This window comes from Mauremys reevesii, linkage group 3 (assembly GCF_016161935.1).
Source record: "Mauremys reevesii isolate NIE-2019 linkage group 3, ASM1616193v1, whole genome shotgun sequence".
Lineage (NCBI taxonomy): Eukaryota > Metazoa > Chordata > Testudines > Geoemydidae > Mauremys > Mauremys reevesii.
The window spans coordinates 1,939,916-1,962,591 of record NC_052625.1 but is presented as its reverse complement, the minus strand read 5'-3'; the positions used below and the strand labels follow the sequence as shown (position 1 = coordinate 1,962,591).

Below are 22,676 nucleotides of genomic sequence, written 5' to 3'. Positions count from 1 at the left end.
AAGTTAACATCTTGTCCATTAGACGATTTCTACCTCCCCAAGGTCCATGTTCTGCTGCCCTCCCTCACGCTGCATCATACCTTGCACTGCGAGCGGGGATTCGTTCATGTCACCGACGCGTCTTTCTGGGGTAAAGAACAGCCCGGCTGGAGTCAAGGTCGCAGAATCTAGCCCGAAGTGAGCACACTGCTGAGAGCGCTGTTTCTTTAGCCCCGTTGGTGGGGAGTGCGTGCGTGCCGCGACGTGGCAGTTAAGGGTTGCACATGCTAATGCGGAGTAGGTACAGGAATAATTTCTTTATACTGTTTCTTTGAGAAATGAACAGTTAAATGAACCCTAAAAATTCATTTGCCTGCAAAACTTTTTTTTTCTTTTTCTTTAATTGAGGTTGGTTGCTTAATTATGTGGTTTAAATATGTAGTTTGTAGAGAAGCAAATTCGCATGTGTGGTTTGTAAGGAGTGATCTGGTCACCTGCTTTCCCCGGGCCAGGCCCCTTGCACCAGTGGCTTAGAGAGAGGTATAGAAGCCACTACCGCAGTGCTATGTCACCTGAGAATCCTGCTGTGCCAGGGAATCCTGCAGTACCTGGCTCTGCCATGATCGCGTCTGCTTTGCACTGGCCAAGTGGCGCAAAGTAGACTTAATGCACTGGAGCACAGACGCCTCAAGGTTTAGGGCCCTGTTCCCCACGCCCTGCACCTCTCGAAGCTGTGTACGCAGCGCAGAGTGTAAAATGCTACCACGCCAGAAGGCTGGTGATTTACATCAACTCTGCACTGGGGAAATGATTGCACGACACACTGGGCAATAGAGAGTCAGGCCCCGGCTGTGTCTTAGCACAGACCTGCTCCACTCTCGCATTAGGGACAGAATCTTCACTTTAATAGGGTCTCTTGATGGTGGAAAAGCGTATAGCTCCTAGGGAGAGGAGGGCTTGTAGTTTTTGTTGAAGGCACTTATAGTTTCATAGAGTTGTAAGGGGAGAAGGGACCATTAGATCATCTAGTCTGGCCTCGGGCATAAGGCTAGCGTTGCCAGCTTTCTAATTCCAGAAAACCAAACACCCATGCCTTGCCCACTGCCCCGCCCCTTCCCTGAGGCCCCGCCCCTGCTCACTCCATCCCCCCTCCCTCCATCGCTTGCTCTCCCCGACCCTCTCTCACGGGCTCATTTTCACTGCAAGGCTAAGTTCAGGTTTTATTTGTTACAGGATGCTAGAGCTGGCAGCAAAATAATCAAAAAGGGTAATTTTAAAAAAAAATGAATTTTCACAAAGGTTTTCATGATTCATTCCCCCCTCTTCCCCTTTTTTGTAACCAGCGCCATGTTTTTTGTTCACTAAAGTTATTGTAATTTTATGTGTGGAATTAGGACCACACATTATCACATCTGCAATGGGTCCATTAACGACCACTCCTGAAGCCCAAATACAAATCCATAGAGCACAACCACAAAAATGCACCTGTCCAGAGACCAGTATAAATAAATCTGTAGAAACTGACTCCCACACCTACATGCAGATACACACGTGCATTCATGTACACACATCTAGCATGCGCTAACACACGTACTTCCATGTTATTTAATATTACAACTGTTGTTTTGTGCCTAGAGACCCCAACTAAGATCAGGGCTGCAGGGTGGAAGGTGCTGGACATGTACATAAAAAGAGAGACTCTGCAACAAAGAGTTTGTAATGTAGCTAGACAAAGGTGGGGAGAAATGTCTGATACATTGGCTCTTCTGCAATTACTAGTCAACAACATTCACTTTTTAATTAGAGTTCACTTCTCTTTTAAAAACTTATGAAATGAATACACACATTTTATGTCTTTTTGTTTTGTTTTGTTTTCTCAGCCTCCTGGGAAAGTCCAAGGAATCTTCACCCCTCCATAGTGAGTGGGGTCTGTGTCCCCCTCTCCTTGGTTCGTGGACCTCGGGTATGCAAACCCTGCTGGGCAGGTCCCTGGCATGCACTTAGAACGCCCACATGCCCCCAGAGTGAAACGCAGCCTTGGGAGGGCGCGGGGTGGAGGTGGAGTGAGGGTGGAGCCTCAGGGGAGGGGCGGAGCAGCAGTGGAGCATCCACTGGGAAAAATAAAAGGTCAATGGCTGTGCTGCCCTGGCTGAGAGCCGAACCAGGCCCGGAAGGGAGGCAGTATAAGGGGACTGCCTGGGCAGAAAATCAGCATTTGCTTCCTCTGCTCTGGTGCCTGTGGCCTCTGCCCACAGAACGCCAGCCTGCCTCCACACACTGCTCAGGGAAGGGACGCACTTTGGGGAGGAACAAAAGAAGTTAAAGCAGAAACTCTCTCAAATGCAGCAATTACAGTAGCAGGAGGGAGGCGTATTATATATAGAAGCTGAAGAAAAAGACTTGTAGAAATGTCAGACAGAACTGTCAGGCTCTTCCGAGATCTCTGACAAGTAAAGTGTTCTGCTTTGCTGGGTGGGTAAGATGTATTTTAAGTGATCATGGTGCCTCTTGCTTAACTTAAAGTCCATTATTTGATCTAAGCAAGCGGGAGCTGAATTATCCAGCAGCACAAGGCTCGAGGAATGGGACAGGAAATGCGAAGGGAGAAAAGGTTCCGAGAGAAACACGCACACTTGGTATAGTGCTACTGTTGGGCAAGGGGAAGTGAGGGACTTGGCATGAATGGCATCAAAGGCCAGATCTTCAAAGCCTTCACCTCCCGGGTTGGCAGAACCTGCTCTTCATGGTGGGGCAGGGTCCCCAGCCCAGGGAAGATGGGAGCCACCAGCTGTAAAATCTTGCTAGTCAGCTCATGGCATTTCGCTCTGGTGGTCTCCGGTTCACTGCCTGGTGTGTGGCCTGAGGGCACCTCGTACAGAGCCTGGATTTTCCAACGTGCTCCTCGGCCAGTGTGCTGCACAGGACTGTGCTCAGGGCGCTAGGTGCGTCTTATGCAAATTTGGCCATAAATTAACATACAGTGTAAATTAATGAGATGCAGAGATACGGCACCGCACTAAGCTTACACAGTGATAGTGCAACCTCAGTGCAGTGCAAAGGCTGAACATTTAAAATACAATGAGGAGACTCAGCGGTGAAGGTTCTCCTAACTGTGTTCGCTCCCCATGGCATATCTCCGTGATGTAATTTAAAGTAGATCCCAGGTGCAGCATGTGCAGCGGGTCTCTGGGACTCTTCCCGTTCTCTTTTGAAACACTCACAGGGGTTTTTGCAGCTACCCACTAATTTCGGGGGCCAGATTGTGCCATTAAGGCCCAGCCCTGACGAGGGGGCAGTACAGAGCGCTCTTGGCTTCAGGGGTAGCTGGGGGAGGCCTCGTTGCGCAAGGTACAGGCAGCTCAGGGGCTTCATGCTAAAGCAACTGGAGCTGAAAAAATGATTGATACTCGTGGGGATCAGCAGTAGCACTTTCTCCTCCTGCTGCTCTGGCCATTTTGTGAATGGCAAAAATTATTCACTAATAGTTTTGGGTCAACCGAAACTGCATTTCTGGCTGAATAAATTAGTCGTCCAACAATGTTTGCCCAGTTCTAAATGCTACGGCCCCTGCTCCTAATGGGAGCGTAACAGGCCTGTGGCTGGGCTCCGTGGAGCAAGCCGTCTGGCTCAGAGCTCAGCGAGGTCTTCCGTCGCTGGCTGTTCATCAGGGAGGTGGCTGGCCATGGAGCCCAAATGGTGGAGGAAATCTCTGAGCAGGGAGGCAAAGTGCTGCCCCCCAGGTTTGGAGAGAGAAGGCTCATCAGTTAAGGAGGAGGATTCTCTGGTGGTTAGAGCACTAAGTGATGTCACTGTAGAGCTGGGCTTGAGTCGCTACTCTGACACCGACTGGCTGTGTGATCTTGGGCAAGTCACTTAGCCTCTCTGTGCCTCAGGTTCCCCTCTGTAAAATGGGGATAACAGTGCTCGCAGGGGTGGCGTGAGCATGTGCTCAGATACTGGGGTAACAGGGGCTCATTTTCATTTTCGGTACCTCAGAGGTGTCTGTGACCAGCCAAATGGGCCACTGGGTTTGTGGCAGCAGGGCTGGATTAAGGCACAGGCAACCTAGGCTGAAGGGCCGGCTCTTGAACCATCCATAGGCACTGGCCAGGGAGCTGCGGTGAACAGCTGCATGGGGGAGCTGGCCAGGGATGGGGTGGCAGAGAGCCCTGGGAGGGTGAACATAAGAACGGCCGTACCGGGTCAGACCAAAGGTCCACCCAGCCCAGTATCCTGTCTGCTGACAGTGGCCAGTGCCAGGTGCTCCAGAGGGAGTGAACCTAACAGGCAATGATCAAGTGATCTCTCTCCTGCCATCCATCTCCATCCTCTGACGAACAGTGGCTAGGGACACCATTCTTACCCATCCTGGCTAATAGCCATTTATGGACTTAACCTCCATGGATTTGTGGATATGAGGGGGTTAATAGGACAGTGTCTGTGCAGCAGGAGCCAGTCACTGATTGACCTGGCCAGGAGACGGTTAACTAAGCAACATCCATGTGTGTGTGTGTGTTTGCCTAGTGCCCAGGTTAATCTAGCCCTGCCTGGAGGTGTGAAAGTAGTGCCACGCCCAGATCCCTCTTCAAGGGACGGTCACGCTAACTCACAAGTGAAAGGACACAGTGCTTTTGATTCCTTGCTTTATAAAAAATCATTTGCGTCACCCTGCATCTAGAACGGCTGCACTGTTCCTTAGCGGCTGGAGAATGTTTCCCCACCCCCACACTCAGCTATTTCAGGTACAGCTGAGCCAACTAACCAGCCTTTCAAACGATTGCACTGGGGTTAAGAACAAGCATGATGTTTTTCAGCCTTAAAGGGAGGATATTTCCCCCCTGCAGGAAATTAAACTCCCTGCCTAAAAACAATGGCGTAAAGGGTAAAGAACCTTCACACCCATAATTATAGCACGACTAGTGTGACTGTAAAATAATACGTCCCATAGGTGCAAGAAAATTGGAAAGCAGAAAAAATAGCTAAGCTGAGTTTTTGAAAGCGCCCTCAATAAATACTATGGGTCTGAGTCTGATTTACACTGCCAGAGTGGTGTAAAGAGGCCTTGTTGTAAATGAGAATCAGGCTTCTGAATTTGCTCAGGGTGATTAAATGCACCCAAATGCAGGGAACGGATGGTCTGTGTATTCCCCCAGCAGATGCTTTAACGACAGAATGAAATCGTGGAAATGGGACCCATGCTTCACAAATCCCAATGGAAGGATTTTCTTCCATTAGGTCAGCTAATGACCAAAATCACTTGGAATCATTCCAAAGTTTCCTTTATTTAAAGTTGCACTTCTTCTTTTTTCCCCTGGGTGTGGGAAGGGAAGATAATACAAAACAATTACTCAGGTTCCCCTTGGCTCGGGAGTATGAATTATTCACTATGCCAACAAATAAACATGCCACAAGGAAATTACACAAAACATTGAGTCAACAAGAAATAGCATCCCAACTTCATTGCGTGGTCAGATGGGAATGGGTCCAGGGAATGCTCCTGCTAGAGGAATGGAGGGATGCCAGGCAGAGGCAATTCCACCTTCCTGGCCAGGGCAGACTCAGGACAAAATGATACTGGGAAGTATCTGACCCTGAAAGCTCAGCGTGTCCTGAAGATGCTGTGATCACACCGGTGTCTTTGTTCCCTGCTGAAGGAGGGGTCTGCTCATTGAGAAGCACAGCGAGGATATTTACAACTATGTGTCCAAAAGACACCATGGTGGGGTCTCCAGTTCGCTTCTGAGACAGTCCTGAGGCTGTTCAACGAAATCTGCCTCCCTCGGTGCTGTTTTAGCAGGCTGCCCCCATGCCAGCCCTTTGGCTGGGGCACCCTGCCATCGTGACCAAAGGCCCAGCAGGAGAACAGGCTCTGGGGCTACTACTTGCCCCCCATATAAAGGGACAGGGCTGAGGGGAGCCTCTGCTCCATCCCCACCTGCAGCGGAGGCAGCGTGCAAGGGGAAATCTGCTTCTGGTAAGGGACTGGGACAGGTTAGTGCCCCGCTGGAGCAAAGGAACTAAACTGTGACCGTCTGGGTCAGAATTCATGCACTGGTCAGTCGCTGGAAATGAGCAGCCGCACGGTGCCCCTGGCTGAGCACAGCGTGGTTACGTGAGGAGCCGGCGGCTGCCTGGCCACGTCTGACCCTCCACGAGGAGCAGGCGGCTGCCTGGCCACGTCTGACCCTCCACGAGGAGCAGGCGGCTGCCTGGCCACGTCTGACCCTCCACGAGGAGCAGGCGGCTGCCTGGCCACGTCTGACCCTCCACGAGGAGCAGGCGGCTGCCTGGCCACGTCTGACTCGACATGAGGAGCAGGCGGCTGCCTGGCCATGTTTTTCTGAGCAGGCTGCTGAGGGCCCAGGAGAGCTCTGATCTCATAAGAACATAAGAACGGCCGTACCGGGTCAGACCAAAGGTCCATCTAGCCCAGTATCTGTCTACCGACAGTGGCCAATGCTAGGTGCCCCAGAGGGAGTGAACCTAACAGGCAATGATCTTACTCTCTGTCCAGGCCCAATCCTGCACTCATAGAAACCAATGGGAGATTAGCCACAGCCAGGGCCCAGCTCTTGATTTCGACCTTGCAGGGTTGGAGAAGCATGGAACAGCTTCCTCTCTGGAGCGAGAGGAGAGGGTGGGAGGCTGAGCAGGGCTGGAGCGGGAGGGAGGCTGAGCCACGCTGGAGCGAGAGGAGAGGGAGGGAGGCCGAGCAGGGCTGGAGAGGGAGGGAGGCCGAGCCGCGGAGGAGAGGGAGGGAGGCCGAGCCACGCTGGAGCGGGAGGAGAGGGAGGGAGGCCGAGCAGGGCTGGAGAGGGAGGGAGGCCGAGCCACGCTGGAGCGGGAGGAGAAGGAGGGAGGCCGAGCAGGGCTGGAGAGGGAGGGAGGCCGAGCCGCGCTGGAGCGGGAGGAGAGGGAGGGAGGCCGAGCAGGGCTGGAGTGAGAGGAGAGGGAGGGAGGCCGAGCAGGGCTGGAGTGAGAGGAGAGGGAGGGAGGCCGAGCCGCGCTGGAGCGGGAGGAGAGGGAGGGAGGCCGAGCCACGCTGGAGCGGGAGGAGAGGGAGGGAGGCCAAGCAGGGCTGGAGAGGGAGGGAGGCCGAGCCGCGCTGGAGCGGGAGGAGAGGGAGGGAGGCCGAGCAGGGCTGGAGAGGGAGGGAGGCCGAGCCGCGCAGGAGCAGGAGGAGAGGGAAGGAGGCCGAGCAGCATCGGGAGCTGTTTTATCACCTCCTGAACAAAAGGCAAAGACGTTGGTACTTTAACCCTGTCAGACGTCTCTGTGACGTCAGCGGAACATCCAGTTTGCGCAAAGTACACGCCTGCTTACGTCTTCACAGGATCGAATATGGAGCATCTCCTGGACAGGGAGCGAGTGGGATGGGAATGGGAGTGGTCCGTGCAGATGGACGGACGTCACTCTTCTCTTCTCTTTCTTTTCTTCCTTATTTCTTTCCTCTCTTCTTTTTCTCTCTTACTACACAACAATAATAAGAGGGGTACTTACATTGCAGTAGCATTTAGACGCCTCAATCATGGATCAAGGCTCCGTTGTGCAGGTGCTGTACAAACGCAGAATAAAAATGATGGTCCCTGCCCGGAAGTTGCTCATAAAAACTTGTCATTCTCTGGTTCTAAATGACTTCATCTTTACTGATCCCTATGGTTGTTTGTAACCTATTTCCTTTAGCTATCTGTGCACCACTGGCACAGTGTTCCTGGGGGCTTTGCAGGGGTCCATGCGTTCAGGCCCCAAGCCTGCAAACACTTCCTGCATATGCTTATCTTTAACCCCCTGGAGTCGATGGAAAGTTAAGCGTGTGAGTAAGACTTTGTCGGAACAGAGCCACAGTAAATGCTTATTCCCTATGCTTAAAGTTAAGCATGTGCTTAAGTGCTTTGGAGAATCAGAGCTTAGAACAGGAGTGGGCAAACTTTTTGGCCTGAGGGCCACCTCAGGGAATAGAAATTGTATGGCAGGCCGTGAATGCTCACAAAATTGGGGATGGGGTGTGTGGGGGGGTGCGGGCTCGGGTTGGGGGTGCCGGCTCGGGGGTGGGGCTGGGGATGCGGAGTTTGGGGTTCAGGAGGATGCTCCAGGCTGGGATCGAGGGGTTTGGAGAGCAGGATGGGGATCAGGGCTGGGGCAGGGGTGCAGGGAGGGGTTCAGGTTCCGGCTGGGGATGCAGGCTCTGGGGTGGGGCTGGGGATGAGCGGTTTGGGGTTCAGGAAGGTGCTCCGGGCTGGGATCGAGGGGTTTGGAGGGCGGGAGGGGGATCAGGGCTGGTGCAGGGAGGGGTGCGGGCTCTGGGGTGGGGCTGGGGCTGAGAGGTTTGGAGTTCAGGAGGGTGCTGTGTGCGGGGATCGAGGGGTTTGGAGAGCGGAGGGGGATCAGGGCTGGGGCAGGGGGTTGGGGCGTGGGGAGAGGCTCAGAGGTGCCGGGTCCGAGTGGCACTTACCTCAAGAGGCTCCCGGAAGCAGTGGCCTGTCCCTTCTCCGGCTCCTACACGTGGAGCAGCCCCCGATCCTGCTTCTGGGAGCCGCAGGAGCTTGCAGGCCAGCTTAAAATGGCTCATCGGCTGGATCCGGCCCGTGGGCCGTAGTTTGCCCACCCCTGGCCTAGAAGCTAGCAATACAGGCAGCAGCTGGGTACCCAACAGAACTGTGCTCAGGCCTTACACAGCGCCAGAAGCTACTGGTGTCCTCTTTGTAATAATGATCATACCTACCTCTTTTCAGCCACACAGTTCAAACCACTCTACAAAGGAGGTCAGCACCACGACCCCCATTTCTCAGACAGGGAAACTAAGGCACAGAGCGGGGAAGTGACTTGCCCAAGGCGGTTGTTATGTAAAGATGTGGGTGGGCTACATATGCCAGAGGTCATTCTCCATTTTTGGAAGGCGGGGCTCTGTGCAGATCAGACAGCTGGCTTCAGCTCCCAGTAAGCTCTGGTTAAACAAGTCTTGGATAAAATAATATAACCGGTGATGTGTCTTTATTCATCTGTTAACTAAGAGCTTGGAAGAGGCCTGAATTAAGACACAAAAGGTTCTTATCTTACACCATTAAAACCAGAAATCATTAGCGGTACCATAACTAAAACAAACCCGTAAACCCATGAATCAAACACTCAGCTTTTCTAACGAACACAGCTATTACTTATCCACAGCACGTTCCTCTGAAGCAAATGTTTAGCTGCTCTTTGATCTAATAGGGGATTTTTAAAAAAAAACATCCACCATAATAATTACTGCCCGTGGAAGGTGCAAATTGAAATTGTTATTCTCCTTCATTGCTCCAGTCCCCACCCCTCGGTAATTTGGTGGGGGCGGGGGCCTCTCTGGAAGAACAGAGCAGTTTATTCGGCTTCACTTAAAGCTGCAGCAAAATCACAACAACGGTGCATTCTGTCAGCATGGGTGAGCTGAATAACAACACCCTGCTTTGGCTGCACCCGTAGTTCCCACCCCACATTACTCTGGGTATAATTTGGTAAGGGGACATCTCTTTTCACTGGCAATAGCTCTGATGGGGTACTATTTGCAATGGGGTACTATTTGCCTAAGCAAAGGGAGGGACTCAGAAATCTTCCATTCACTTAATATTTCAATGAATCAAATATTGGATTGAAGCAGGTGGAGGTCCCAATTTAGCAAAGGTCTTAAGCACACTTTTAAAGGCCCACTGGTTTCAATAGTACATTGAACACATTCTTAAGGGCTTTGCTGACCCTGGGCCTCAGTGCAGAAATCCTAGTAAAGCAAGACAGAAAAGAGCCCTGCCCCGAGCTATGAATGAATATGTGACTTATGTGTTCAGTAATCATTTCTATCCAGCCCCTCCGTAAGGTAACTACACTGTTAGGCATGAATTTTAGGCTATTGCAAGAGCACCATGTGATGTGTGCCTCAGACTTAACACAAGTGTGTATTGGTACTGAAGGGAGGTAGAGAAATTTTAAGAAAGTGTCTTCAGCCTTTTGAGGTGCAGCTACTGCGTGATGCCATGAATTAGGCATCTAATTACAGTCAGCGTCTCAGCACACCCACGATCATGTCATGATTAATTCATATCAAAGCACCCCTGTTTCAGCTAGCTCGTTCGGTGTGGAATAGCCAAGGTGGGAGGCTTTCATAGAAGTTGTTCTCATTTTTAATTATTCATCACATTGTTAAAACTTTCCGGTGTCATGAGGGGTTTGATTTTAGGCAATCCAGTTATTCCTGGAAAAATGAATTAGTGTCTCTAACTGCTGGTATTTTGCCAATTTGCATTATAAAAGAAATGAATGGCAAAAAATTCACTCTACTGGTTTTATTATAAAGATTCGTTTGGCACCTTAACAGCAAAATGTAGCTACCGTGATAAATCTGTAGGAGTCTGTCTAAACAGCAGTTCCCAGCTCATTAGCATTATTTATTCATATTAGATGGCATTTGGGGGCTGCAGTCTTTCCCTCGGGGCCTTATTTGCTCATATAAGCCACTCCCACTCCGTGTGGAACTCTGTCCCCCTCTAGTGGTGGCTGGAACACAGAGGTTGATAAACCTGCTACAGCCTCGGCTACTGGAGTTGAGTGTTTGAGCTCAGGCAGTAGATGTTTGTGCTTTCCGCTTCAGACCTCCCAGGTTCAATCCCCATGGCTGACATGCACGCAGGGGCCCAGAGTTAATTACATGCTGTACAAACACAAAGAGATGGGCTCTGCCCCCAAGAGCTTACAGTCCAAGGTTGTAGGGTACAATACAGGAGAACCTCAGTTACAAACACCTCGGCAATGGAGGTTGTTCGTAGCTCTGAACAAAACACTCTGCTTGGTTTTTCAAAAGTTTACAACTGAACATTGACTTAAGACAGCTTTGAAACTTTACTATGCAGAAGCAAAATGCTGCTTTTAACCATCTTAATTTAAATGAAACAAGCACAGAAACAGTTTCCTTTACCTTGTGAAATCTCTTTTTAAACTTTCCCTTTATTTTTTTAGTAGTTTATGTTTAACACAGTACTGTGCTGTGTTTGCAGGCTTCCCCCCCCCATCTCTGCTGCGTCCTGATTGTGTATTTCTGGTCCAAATGAGCGTGTGGTTGACTGGTCGGTTTGTAACTCTGGTGTAGAACCTCAGAATTATGAACTGCATTCACTCCTGGATGTGGCATATGCCCCTCACGCAGCCATCCCAGTCCCATCGGGCACAGCTCTAGCTTTAGACGGAGAAGGAGGCTTAAGGCAGTATCTGCACTGGGATCCCAGACCTGCATGTAGTTGCACTGACGCAAACCCCTTGTGTAGACATGATTTATGCTGGTGCAGAACCCGGAGTAAGTTGCACTGGTGCATGTTGCGTTGCACAGGTGTAAACCCTGTCAACACCGTGGCGTGAGCTGGTGCAGCTAGCTAATAGCCCAGCACAGCTGAGGCCTGAGTTTAATGCAAATGAAAAGCCGGTGAGTTTGGATGTGCTGAAGCCTGTATGTGACAGAGTGCAGGGTGCAAACAGGTCAGCCTGCACTCTTATCACTCCAATATTAATTAGTTCCCCCAGAGAAAGCTGGCAGGGGTAATCAGTGAGATAAGAGGCACAGGAAGGAAGTACAAGGCGGGAGAGGCAGGAACAGGGCTTGCCTTGCTGAGGCTCAGAGTAGGGAGACTTCTCCTCCCCTCAGGCCCTGGTGAGAGGGCCATAAACTGGCTTACCATTGTAAGGCTCTGTCTACACTACACTTACAGCGGCACACCTGTACTGCTGCAGCTCCCGCTACATGCCAGCGCGGGAGAGCATCCCCTGCCACCACAGCACTGTCCACCCCAGCGCTTTGGTCAGTGAAACTGATGCCAGTCGGGGTGTGATGGTTTGTTTGTTTTTCACATCCCTGACTGGCAGAAGTTTTGCCAACAAAAGCTCTATTGTAGACGAAGGCTGAGTAGTCTGTTGCTCTAGAATTGTTGTGCAAAGGGTGGTGGGAAGTTGAAATAAAAGGACCTGGTGAAGGCACACTCACCAGAGTCTGTGCAGAAGAACCGCACCCTAGGACACAATATCTTCTTCTCAGCACCCCACGGGAGTGACTCAGCCGGGTGCTGGCTCCGTAGACACAGAGGGGAGGGATCCTCCTACCAGACCATGGAGCTGCTCCCCGGTCGCTACTCCTCCCCCTGTGACCTTTGCACACACACATCACAGGGAGGAAGAACTGGAGGAGCAGCAAATTGCTAGATCCTCTGTCTCTGCTCCTGCCCTATCCCCAAACAGCTGCTACAGGCAGCGCCCGCCATGGAGATGGGCCCTGGGGTGTGCAGCTGCTGACATGGCTTCTGCAGGCTAAGCAGAGTGGGGGGACGGGTGCAGAGAACGTGCAGCATAGCTGATGTTCCCGCTCCTCACTTCACTCTTTCCACCAGCTTTCCTCACATTTTGCATGAGGATTTTATACTCAGTGGTCGAACAGTTCCCTATGAGCATTCAAGACTTGATATGCATCATATGAGCTGCATTGGTTCATTATGATTGGACCCATACATCACATGGTACAATGGCCCTTCCCTGATTGGACAAGCATAACAATTGGCGACAGAGCCTTGCAGTTCCATGTGACTCTTGATAAGGTTTTGCCTAAGGAACTTATAAAGCCCCTGTGACCAGAGCAGCTGAACACCTCACCATCTTTACGAGCAGAGCAGTGCTAATATTGCCATTGGACAAATGGGGAAACTGAGGCACAGAGACTAAGTGACCTGCCTGAGGACACATGGAGAGTTTGTGACAGAGCAGGGACTTGAACTCAGGTCTCACAAGCACTAAGCTAGCATGCTAACTTGGACTATCTTTCCTTCCTCTAAAGAAGCCACGGCTGGTTTTGAATTTCTCAGGGAGAGGGACCAGATAAGCGGGATGAAGGAATTTTAGCAAGATTGTATCCCTTTCCTTTCTGGGCTTCATTCCCATTACAAGTCTGGCTCCTGTAAAATTTGTGGGCTGGGTGCAGAGTTTAAATGTAATTCTCCCTCACTGCAGTCACATGAAGTAATTGCATGAGTATGTGTTGTCCTAATTGCAAAGCGGGTAGGCAGATCTATGCCCAGCTCTTTTAGCTGCCTCTGCCAGGACTCTAGTGAAGGGTTTTGGCAAACTTGTCCCTCTGTTGTGTTAAGCAATGACTCACTCCACGCCTCTGAAGAGCTGAGCCTTCATCTCTGTTCGCCCTGTTTCATCTCTTTACAATGTTCGCTTTCTTGGACAGGTTTCTCACCAGATGTTTGCACAGCACCCAGCATTTCGGGGCCGTGATCTCAACTGGGTCCTCCAGGCATTGGTGGACTGCCCATGGAATAACACAGCCCGGACATGGTAATTACATCAGAAATAAAAAATATAATTATTAATTTGCAAGTTAAAAAAGAAAGCCCGGACTCAGTGGAAGCAGAAAATAAAAATAACCAACGTAATCAGAATGTGCTATGCTATTTGTAGCTTCCACTTGTTTCATAATAATAATATTGCACTAACAGAGCATCTTCCATCCAAGGATCGTAAAACGCTGTACATATATTCCTCAACTAAGCCTTCCTGTGTATCAACTGTGTGTGGATTGGGAGTGTTATTATCTCTAGTCTACAGATGGGTGGGTTTGGAAGGATTAGATTGTCATCTGTAAAAGCTGATAAGCGTCGATCTCATGGTGCGCGCTCAGACCGACGAAAAATATTTCCACAGAGAATAAACAGACTTGACAGACAGGCCAAGTAAGAAAACTGCTGCTTGATCATTTATTAGCAGTTGATTTAAGGCTGTTTACTTTGTATGTTTTGCCATGTGAAGCTGCAAACGTGTGTTTTAAAGGTGATAAAGCCTGAACCTCTGGAATCTGGACATGCACTGTCATTAAATTGTCTGGCCTCAAACCACGTTGTCTGACCCAGCCTAAAATTTCCCACAACTGTGAACCTTTAAAAAAAATGCTTCAAAAGAAACCTTGATATTATCCTTCAAAGTGATTTAAAAGAAATACATTTGAATTGTGCCAAGCCTTTAGCTGGGAAATGTGCAGTTTGCCCAAGGCTGGACAGGAAGGACATGGCTAATCCAGAAATGAAAGTCAGGCTTCTTGGTGCTCTACTCTGCTTTATCAGAACACCCTCCCTTCGCAGCGTGTAAGGCCAGAAGAGACAACCGGATCCTGGAGTCTGATGGCCTGCACATCACAGGACACTCAACCCCGCCCACTTACCCTTGTATTAAATCCAGTAATAGCCGCAGTCAGGCTGAAGTCGTACAGCCCTCGGGAGACTAAACTATCGTGTGCTAGAGGCAGAGACTAGGGGGGACCAAGGTGCCCTTGTGCCCGGGGCCTGGTCTTCTGATCTCAACCTAATTCATGTGCAAACATGGAACACCAATGTATTGTAATAAATCATTGTTTACATCATAATTATAAATCCATTGCTATTGTTTGTACATCCATAATGGGGTTCATGTGGGGATACCAAAGCACCTTTGCCTGGGTCTGTAAGGAAGGGGGTTCTGGAGGCTAAGCGCTAAACTGAGACTCTGGAGATGGAGATGTGGTTCTTGCCTCTGCTACAGGCTCCGTGTGTGACCTTGGTTACATCACTTAAAAAAAAAGCCCTCTGTGCCTCAGTTTCCCCATCTCTAAAAGGGGGTTACTAATGCCTCCCTGCCTCATATGGATGCGATACGGCTATATTCATTACTGTTTGTGGGCTGATCCATACCACACCAGGTACGAGACCTGTTTCACAGATGGGGAAACAGAGACAAGAGAGGCTAACGTCCAGATCCTCAGAGGTAGTTAGGCACCAAATTCCCATTGAATATAATGAGGGGTAAGTGCCTAAGCCTGCTGGATTTCTCTATGATCACGCTGAGTCGCAGACATACTGGAAAAAAATTCCAAAGTCCTGAGCCCCGGTCCTCCTCTCTCACCACCAGACTCTCAGTCATAGTCACAGAGCATAAAGTGAGACGAGGCCACCACAGATCACACCACCCAGCCATCCCCACCCAAGTCCACCAGCCAGAATGAGACCAGCTATCCAGGCTTCAGGAGACTGTTGTATGCCACAGGCAGGATGGAGGTGCACCAGTGCCTAAGGCCCCTGCAGGGCGCAGCATTGGATGAGGGAGAAAGACTCAGCTGACCCTGGTAAGGGATCTGCACCCCATGCTGCAGAAGAAGGCCAACCCCTCCCCTAAGTCCCTGCCCATCTGACCTGGGGGAAAATTCCTTCTCAACCCGCATATGGTGACCAGTCTGACCCTGAGCACGACCCTCAGGACCACCTCAGAGCTCCAGTCTGCTCCTTCTTAAAATAACCGCCACCATTTGTATTGGCTGTTTTATTGATGAAACCCTAATTTGCTTATATTAATGCTCCCTCCACATCTGCCTCCCCAAGCCAGCGTATCCTCGTCTAATGCTCTTAACGACGCTTCGGTGTAGCAGGGTGACGACTCCTTATTTCTGCATGATTGTCACCCTAATATTGAGCCATCTCCCTAATGAACTGAGCAGAAAGAAAACGAGGAAATCCACCAGCAGACCACTGAGCACAACCCAATTGTTTACAAGCTCTTGGTATGTTGCGTCCCTTGCCTTGCATCTGTGAGGCAGATGAACGCTGGCACTGTGTCAGAACACAGCCCTGTATGCCGCACACCAGGGCACAGAATTATGTCTGTCTGCCAGCGATTTATCAAGCAAAATGAGTTCATGACTATAACTCGCTGATTAGTTCTTCAGCACCGTCCAGCAGCAGCTGGGTGTGAATAAATGTGTTTGCAGGGTGTTGGGCTGGGGCTGAGAGGACCTGATAGCAAGAACAAAATGATCATAAATAAAACGAAAGTCCACAGGCATTTTTCTGCATAAATAGATTTTCAGGGCAAAATTTTCAAGGGAGCTGAGTTTCACTTTGTAAAGCGGTTTGAGATCTACTCATGAAAGGAGCTAGATAAGAACTAGGTATCAGTAGCCCAAGTCAGTGGCTGGATTTAGGGGTGTAACCCCCAGCAGTTCCTGCTGAGAGTGATGGGAGCAGGTGGCTGCTGAGCACTTCAGAAAATCTGGCCTCCAAATCTAGAGAACCTGTTTGTGGAGAAATAACACCACCAGCTGGTGCTTTCCGATGGTCGATCCCACAGCACTTTCCAAAGGAAGTCAGTCTCCTCAGCCCCGTCTTACAGGGCGCACACGTACAGTACATTTGGTGGCTTTCATTTAACTGCAAACGTTTGCAGCCGTATTGCAATGTGGCCCTTTATCGCGGCTGTACGAGACACATTGTTCAGCGCACAACGTGCATTTTCTTTTTTCTCAGCATGCCTGGCATGCTCTGAACTGCGCTAACTGCACCCCTGTTTGTGGCATGATGGGAAAGCCAGGATGAAACCACTCCTCTTGGACCGGACAAGCCAGGAGCTCTTCTCCTGCCCCCTAACTCTTCCCCCCCGACACACACTTTTAAGCAGCAGTGATATACAGAACCAGAAAGAAGCCATGCGTCTTGATTCTATTCAAGAGACTTTTGAGTAAACATGACTCCTAGAATAGCTCCAATGCTGGATTTGCTATTTATTTAACTCCTCCTGATGTCATTTTTATCAGCTCTGTTTGAAAACAAGCCCCCCGACAGAGCTGCTTCTGCTCCTGGGAGATTTTCACATGGCCCAGCACATGGCATTCTGTTAAAGACAGTGGGGTCGGAGTCTCATCTCAGTTCACTGGTGAGGATCCATTGATGTTATTTGGCCCTGTGGATGGCGGACAAGAATGAGCTAAGCTTAGCTCTGCCACTGGCCTGCTGGGTGACCTCGGGTAAGTCACTTCACTTCTCCATGGCTCAGTTTCTCCATCTGTACAATGAGGCAGTGCTATTAACCTCCTTCGTAAAGCCCTGGGAGAGGTAGGGATTTATTAGTGTTTATATGTATGACAGTAGCACCAAGATCAGGGCCCCATGGCGCTCGGTGCTGCACATACACAGAGTGAGCACCAGTCCTTGCCCCACAGAGCAGCCAGCCAAAGGATGGGATGGGAAGCAGTGGCACAGAGTGGTGAAGGTCACACAGCAGGGCAGTGGAAGAGACAGGAGTAGAGCCCCGGGCCCCAGCCCAGTGCCTTATCGAGTAGGAAGGATGATTGCCAAGGCCAGCTGGGTGCCCGACTCCCATTTGTGTCTTTGAACACCTCCGCACTGGGACCATGTCTGCCTCCCATTAGCAGCCACGTGCGGAAACGCCACCACTAAGACCCTCGTTGCTTTAACAACCCGCCGGCACCAGCCCTGGACCTGGGCCACGAATGAGTCACTGGCACTGCTGTGTGCCGTCGTCAACAGGTTGGGGAAAACGAACGGATTTGAGTGACTGCAGATGCTGTTAATTAAAGTGGTAACGACAATAATATGTCATCATCCATATCAATAGCCCCAGAGTCCAAACTGCAGCGCTGCAGAGCAGACTGCCGGGGCTGTGTGGAATTCCCCCCAGCTTGGCACGTGGGCAGAGAGAGGCTGGAATGAGCAGAGCGTTGGCTCCCTGCCCTGCCATGCTCTGGCCAGGGGAGCCGAGCCAGCCTGGAAGGCTCTGTGCCAGTCATGGCACCTTCTCTGGGGAGCTGCACGTCACCCTTGCGATCCCCAGCCCAGCCCTACGAAGGACAGCCCACGACGAGGCCTGACAGCCTCCACGCGGAGTCGGGCTGGCAAGGATCCACCCGCCTGCCCAAATTGCAGAGTCCAGAGAAGGGCGGGGGCTGTGCCCATTATGCCCCTGTGGGAACGGGGGGCAGAACCACGGCTAGCCCCACCCACAGACAGGCCAATGCCGCTGGCTGCAGGCACGGTGGGCAATCTGCTGCCCTCTTTCAAGGACTGTGTGCCCCACCAGCAGCAACTCCAGGGAGCTGTGGGAGGAGCTGCCTCAGCGGGGCGTCTGTGAGGTGCAGTGTCCCCCTGGCGCTCTCCCTGGGCCGGTGACTCCACTCACCACACCTACGTCGCACGGGGCCTAGGCCAATCCAGCCCAGCGTTGGTGGGGCTCCTCCATCCGTTCTCCAGCGACAGCTGTGCTATTTCTTCCCCAGGGCGCAGGGCTTTGCTGGCTGGGGCCAGGAGGCAGGCCGCGGAACACAAAGACGCTGGTGTACGATCCCAGAGAGCAGGTCTGCTTCTCCTGGCGGCGGCTTAGCCGTAGATGTGCACCGTGGCTCCCAGCAGGCCAGGGAGGGCAGGGGCCGCGGTGCCCTGCAGCTGCTCACAGGCCAGCCGTGGGATGGAGACTTTCCCCCAACAAGACCTGGGACAAGCCAATGCCTCCAAGGGTGAGTCCATACAGCAGAGGAGCTGCTGCCTCCAGGCCTGTAGGCACAGGGAGGGGACCGACCCCATCACCCTCCTCGGCAATGACCCCCCGGGGCAGCTCCCTGTGTCCTGCCTGCCCTACTGCTTCTGGAGACGATGGGCCTGGCCGGCCCTCTCCCTGAGCCACTCACCCGCTGCACAGGGCAGGCCCCTTGGCCAGAGAACACCGGAGAGCACAAGGCCCATTGGCAGGAGATACCACCGCTGACGGGCACCACTGCTGCCAGAGAGCTGGCCCTGCAAGCAGTGGGTACCCTCCCCCCACCAGCTAGCAGCAGATTTCCGCCCCCGCCAGGAGGAGATGGCCCTAGCTGGGCACCAAGGCAACGCTACAGCAGGTGTAATCCTGTGCCGGGGGATGCCCGAGGGAAGGGGCCATTTGAACAATTCACACGTGGCTGGGTCTCCCTAGGAAGAAGATGCTGGTGTGGCGAGAAGGTTCATGGTGGGCAGCCCCATGGCCATCTCGGCTCCTCGGGGGGCAGGAAGGTGACGGAGATGGCAGGGTCAGAAGCAACAGGCTGCAGGATAGTCCTGAGAACAACGCCATGGCGGCTACAGATAGTGCGTTCCCCCTGTGGAGGGCAATACAAACCCCACGTGGGACAACCAGGGCGGAAGGAGAGGCTCTGGGTTCAGCCAACCCTGCCCCCAACCCCCACAAGGGCCCCCAGCTGGAGGGTGAGTTTCAAAGGAGAGCAGAACAGCTCATGGCTGGGCGGACCAGAGCAGACAACAGACCTTCCGCTCCTGATGAAGGGTGCTGCCCAGCTGGCTGCTGCTGAGATCCTGATGCATCTGAGCGGGACTTACTGCCTTTGTGTCCTGTTAACTCTGTTGATTTGCATGAACGCCCCTTGCTGTTTGTTCATGGACGGGGAGAGGCTTCCAAGTGACCTGCTGCAGTGCCGAGCCCCAGGAACCAGCGGGCAACCCCGGAGGTGGAACAGCCACGGGCAGGTGTGTTACCTGATGCAAAGATTGCTACTAGGCCATGTTTGGCCACAAAGAGACACTAGCAGTGAGTCGACCTTTCCCAGCCCGGGAGGGGGCAGTGCTGGGAGCTGGAGGAGGGGCTGCAGAGCCAGTGGGGGAGGGCTGAGCCCCACAGGAGGCCGTATGGAGAGGTGGGGTGGGAGTGTTTGCCCTGCTCTATGTGCAATGGGAGGAAGTAGCCCCTTACAACGTGGAGCAGCTCATTGGACGCTTGTCCAGGAGTGACCAGACATGAGGAAGGACAGTCATCCATCCATCCATCCCTCCCTCCATCCGTCATTCTCTCTACCCACCTACTGATCCCTCCATCCCTCCCTCCAACCATCCCACTCTCTACCCACCTACTGATCCCTCCATCCCTCCCTCCATCCATCCCACTCTCTACCCACCTACTGATCCCTCCATCCCTCCCTCCATCCATCCCACTCTCTACTCACCTACTGATCCCTCCGTCCTTCCTTCCATCAGTCGTTCTCTCTACCCACCTACTGATCCCTCCATCCATCCATCCTTCTCTCTACCCCACCTACTGATCCAGTCATTCCTCTGTCCCTTTAAATAATTAACTTTATCCTATCTAATCCCATCTATAATCCCTCTGTCTCATCTCTAAAGTAACCTCCCATCTCCACACTCACCTGTAGCTCTGTCGCCTAACCTGAGCAGTGGTTTTTGTTACTTTGGGGAATATTTGTGACCAGAGGGGTGCTACCGACTGAACCTCCCCATTATAAGTGTTATGGGGCATTGGTTTAGGGCAAGTGTGGGGGGGGTTGTGATATAAATCACAGCCCTGCTCTCGGGGATTTGTTAGTGGGGACAGAGGGTGCTAAATGCCTGACACAGAGGTGTTATGTTTGGTGAGGGGTAGCGAAGGAGCTCGGGTGGTTTTGTAGCTGCTGGGGTGGGCAGCTGGGGCAGATTGGGAAAGGAACATTTTTATCCTTCTGTCCTACAGACCTGGAGCCTTCAGCTCCTGCTTGTCCTGGAGGGTGAGCACAAATGGATGATACTGAGGTCCTGTCCACCAACCAGACCCTTCCTCTTTCTGCAGGGCAGAGGGGATTTGAAGGCAGCTGGGGGGATATAGGATGATGTTACCAAGGTGCTGATGGATATAAGGCAACAGAAATCATGCACTGACCTCACCCATAATAAACACACAGAAATGGAGATTTTATCCCAGAACCTGACTGCCTAGCCACAGGATTGTCTGGATATTTTTCCCCATCAATTTTCTCTCAGTATTTCCTACAGGGGGCTGTTGTTAAAAAGGGAATATTGTCTGTTAATATTCCCACCCAGGAATGGGACTAGGAACCCAGGAACTCTGACCCCCACTCTAACCACTGCATCTCACTCCCCTGCCAGGAGCCCTGATGCACAATCCTGTGTCCTGGAAGGGAGTCAGGGCAGCAGGACTTCTGTACACACGGCTCCGTCTGAGCCTCACTCACACCTCTCCGCAGCTCTGGGGAAGAGCCCCTTGACTTCTGCGTCACTGGGTGGGACCTGGAGAGGGTGAGTGGGTGACACCAGCATGGGTGGGGGCTGCAGGGACCCTGAGGTGGTGGCCGTGGTTCACATGAGAGAGGATGAAGGGGATCTGTTCCAGCTTGAGGGAGAGGAGGGTGCCGGAGAGGGAGACTGTGCCAAAGAGTGGTGACCTGGAAAGTGGAGAGCTACTAGTGGCTAAAATTCTAGGGTGGAATCCTGTCTCCACTGAAGTCAATTGAAGTTTTGCCTTTGACTTCAAAGGGGCCAGAATTTCTCCATAGTCTGGACTGTCCTGCTTTGAGCAGGGGGTGGGACTAGATACCTCCTGAGGTCCCTTCCAACCCTGGTTGTGATTCTCTGACTGGGTCAGTGTCTGTGTCAGCATGGGGCGGGGTGAACTAGGCCCAGAGACCCCTGCTGCAGGCCTCAGGGTCCTGCCACACCCGTCCCAGGAAAGAAGCAGTTGAGCTAAGTCCTCCGAGCAGGCTCCAGTGGCTGCAGAGGAAGCAGCCAATCAGAGAGGCTGCAGGGAGCAGCCAATCAGGGCCCAGGAGGGCCATATAAAAAGGCGCTAGAGACAGTTAGTTCCTTGCTGGAGAAGAGAAGAGTGCAGCTGGTGCTCCAGGCTGCCAAAGGGAACAACAGCACCAGCACCATGGACAGCTCAGTGCTGGCAGGGACTGGGGGAGCAAGGGAGCGCTCCTGGCTGGCTGCTGGGCAGGGCCACAGAATAGCCCTGAGGTAAGGGGGAAGCCCTGGTAAAGGCTGGGGCCATGGGGAAGTGGCCCAGGGAATAGAAGGCAGCTTCATTAAAGGGACATGGTGGTGTGTGGCTGCTATTCTTAGGGTCCCTGGACTGCCACTTGGGGTAGTGGGTGGCCCTGGGTCCCCCACCATAGGCCATGGGGGAAGGGCCTACAGTTTGACAGTAATAAACCCCTGGACGGGGAACTGAGCTGTTAAGATGCCCAGCTGGGGTCAGAACAGACCAAGAGGGTGGTGGAAGCCCTGGGGGTAGGGCCAGGTACCAGGGCTGGGCCTGTTTAAAGACCACAGCCACAGCTGACTGGAAAGGGCACTGGTGAGAGGCGGGTGCCATGCTGATGCTTCACTGTCCTTAATTCCAGACTTGTTCCAGAGGTGAGGTTTTCAGTGCCCTGGGACACTTTCAGCTCTGCATTTGGCTGTCATCGAGAACATGAGCAAGCGGGAAGTTTACAAACTAATGATGTGTTTTGGGTCTGTTTCCCCCCTGCCCCCCCCAAAAAAAAGATTAACCCAGCATGCTGACCAGCTCACCCTCACTCAGTAAGAGGGGTCTGGCTGGTGAGGCCAAGTGGGAGCTGTTGCTGAAAATACAGTGGCTCCTTAAGCTTGCGAGCATTACTCGTCTTGGCAATGCGCTTTGGGTTAGCTTGACTATGAAACACACGACAAACCAGGTCTTCTGCAGAGGGGAGAAAAGGAGCAGATTGTGGTAGATATTTTTAACTAACATGGCGGCACACCCCCAGGCTGGCTGCACACTGTGTGGGAAATCCTAGGCCTGCTTACTGCGAAGCCCATCTCCAAAGCGCAGACTCGGGGAGAGCAAAGTGCTGTGTGACTGGGTCACCGAAGAGAGAGGTGAGGAGCATGGATGATGTGGTGGTACAGGGAAGCAGGGGAACTAAAACCTATTTTTCTCAGCTTCCTGGGCAACAACCCCCTAACTGTTCCCAGGCTGCCCGTGTTGAGGTCTGTGGTCCTGGTGAGGAAGGCCCAGAGAGCTGGTATTTAACTGCTACGTTATTTTGATTCGGCGCTATAGACTAGTCCCCCACCGGTGCC

General features: G+C 52.1%; 1 protein-coding gene across 1 annotated transcript in view; it reads left to right on the top strand.

The window, feature by feature from the left end:
- SYNDIG1 (synapse differentiation inducing 1) overlaps window positions 1–22,676 on the top strand; it is a 191,574-nt gene that overhangs the window by 57,501 nt on the left and 111,397 nt on the right. The window lies entirely within an intron of this gene.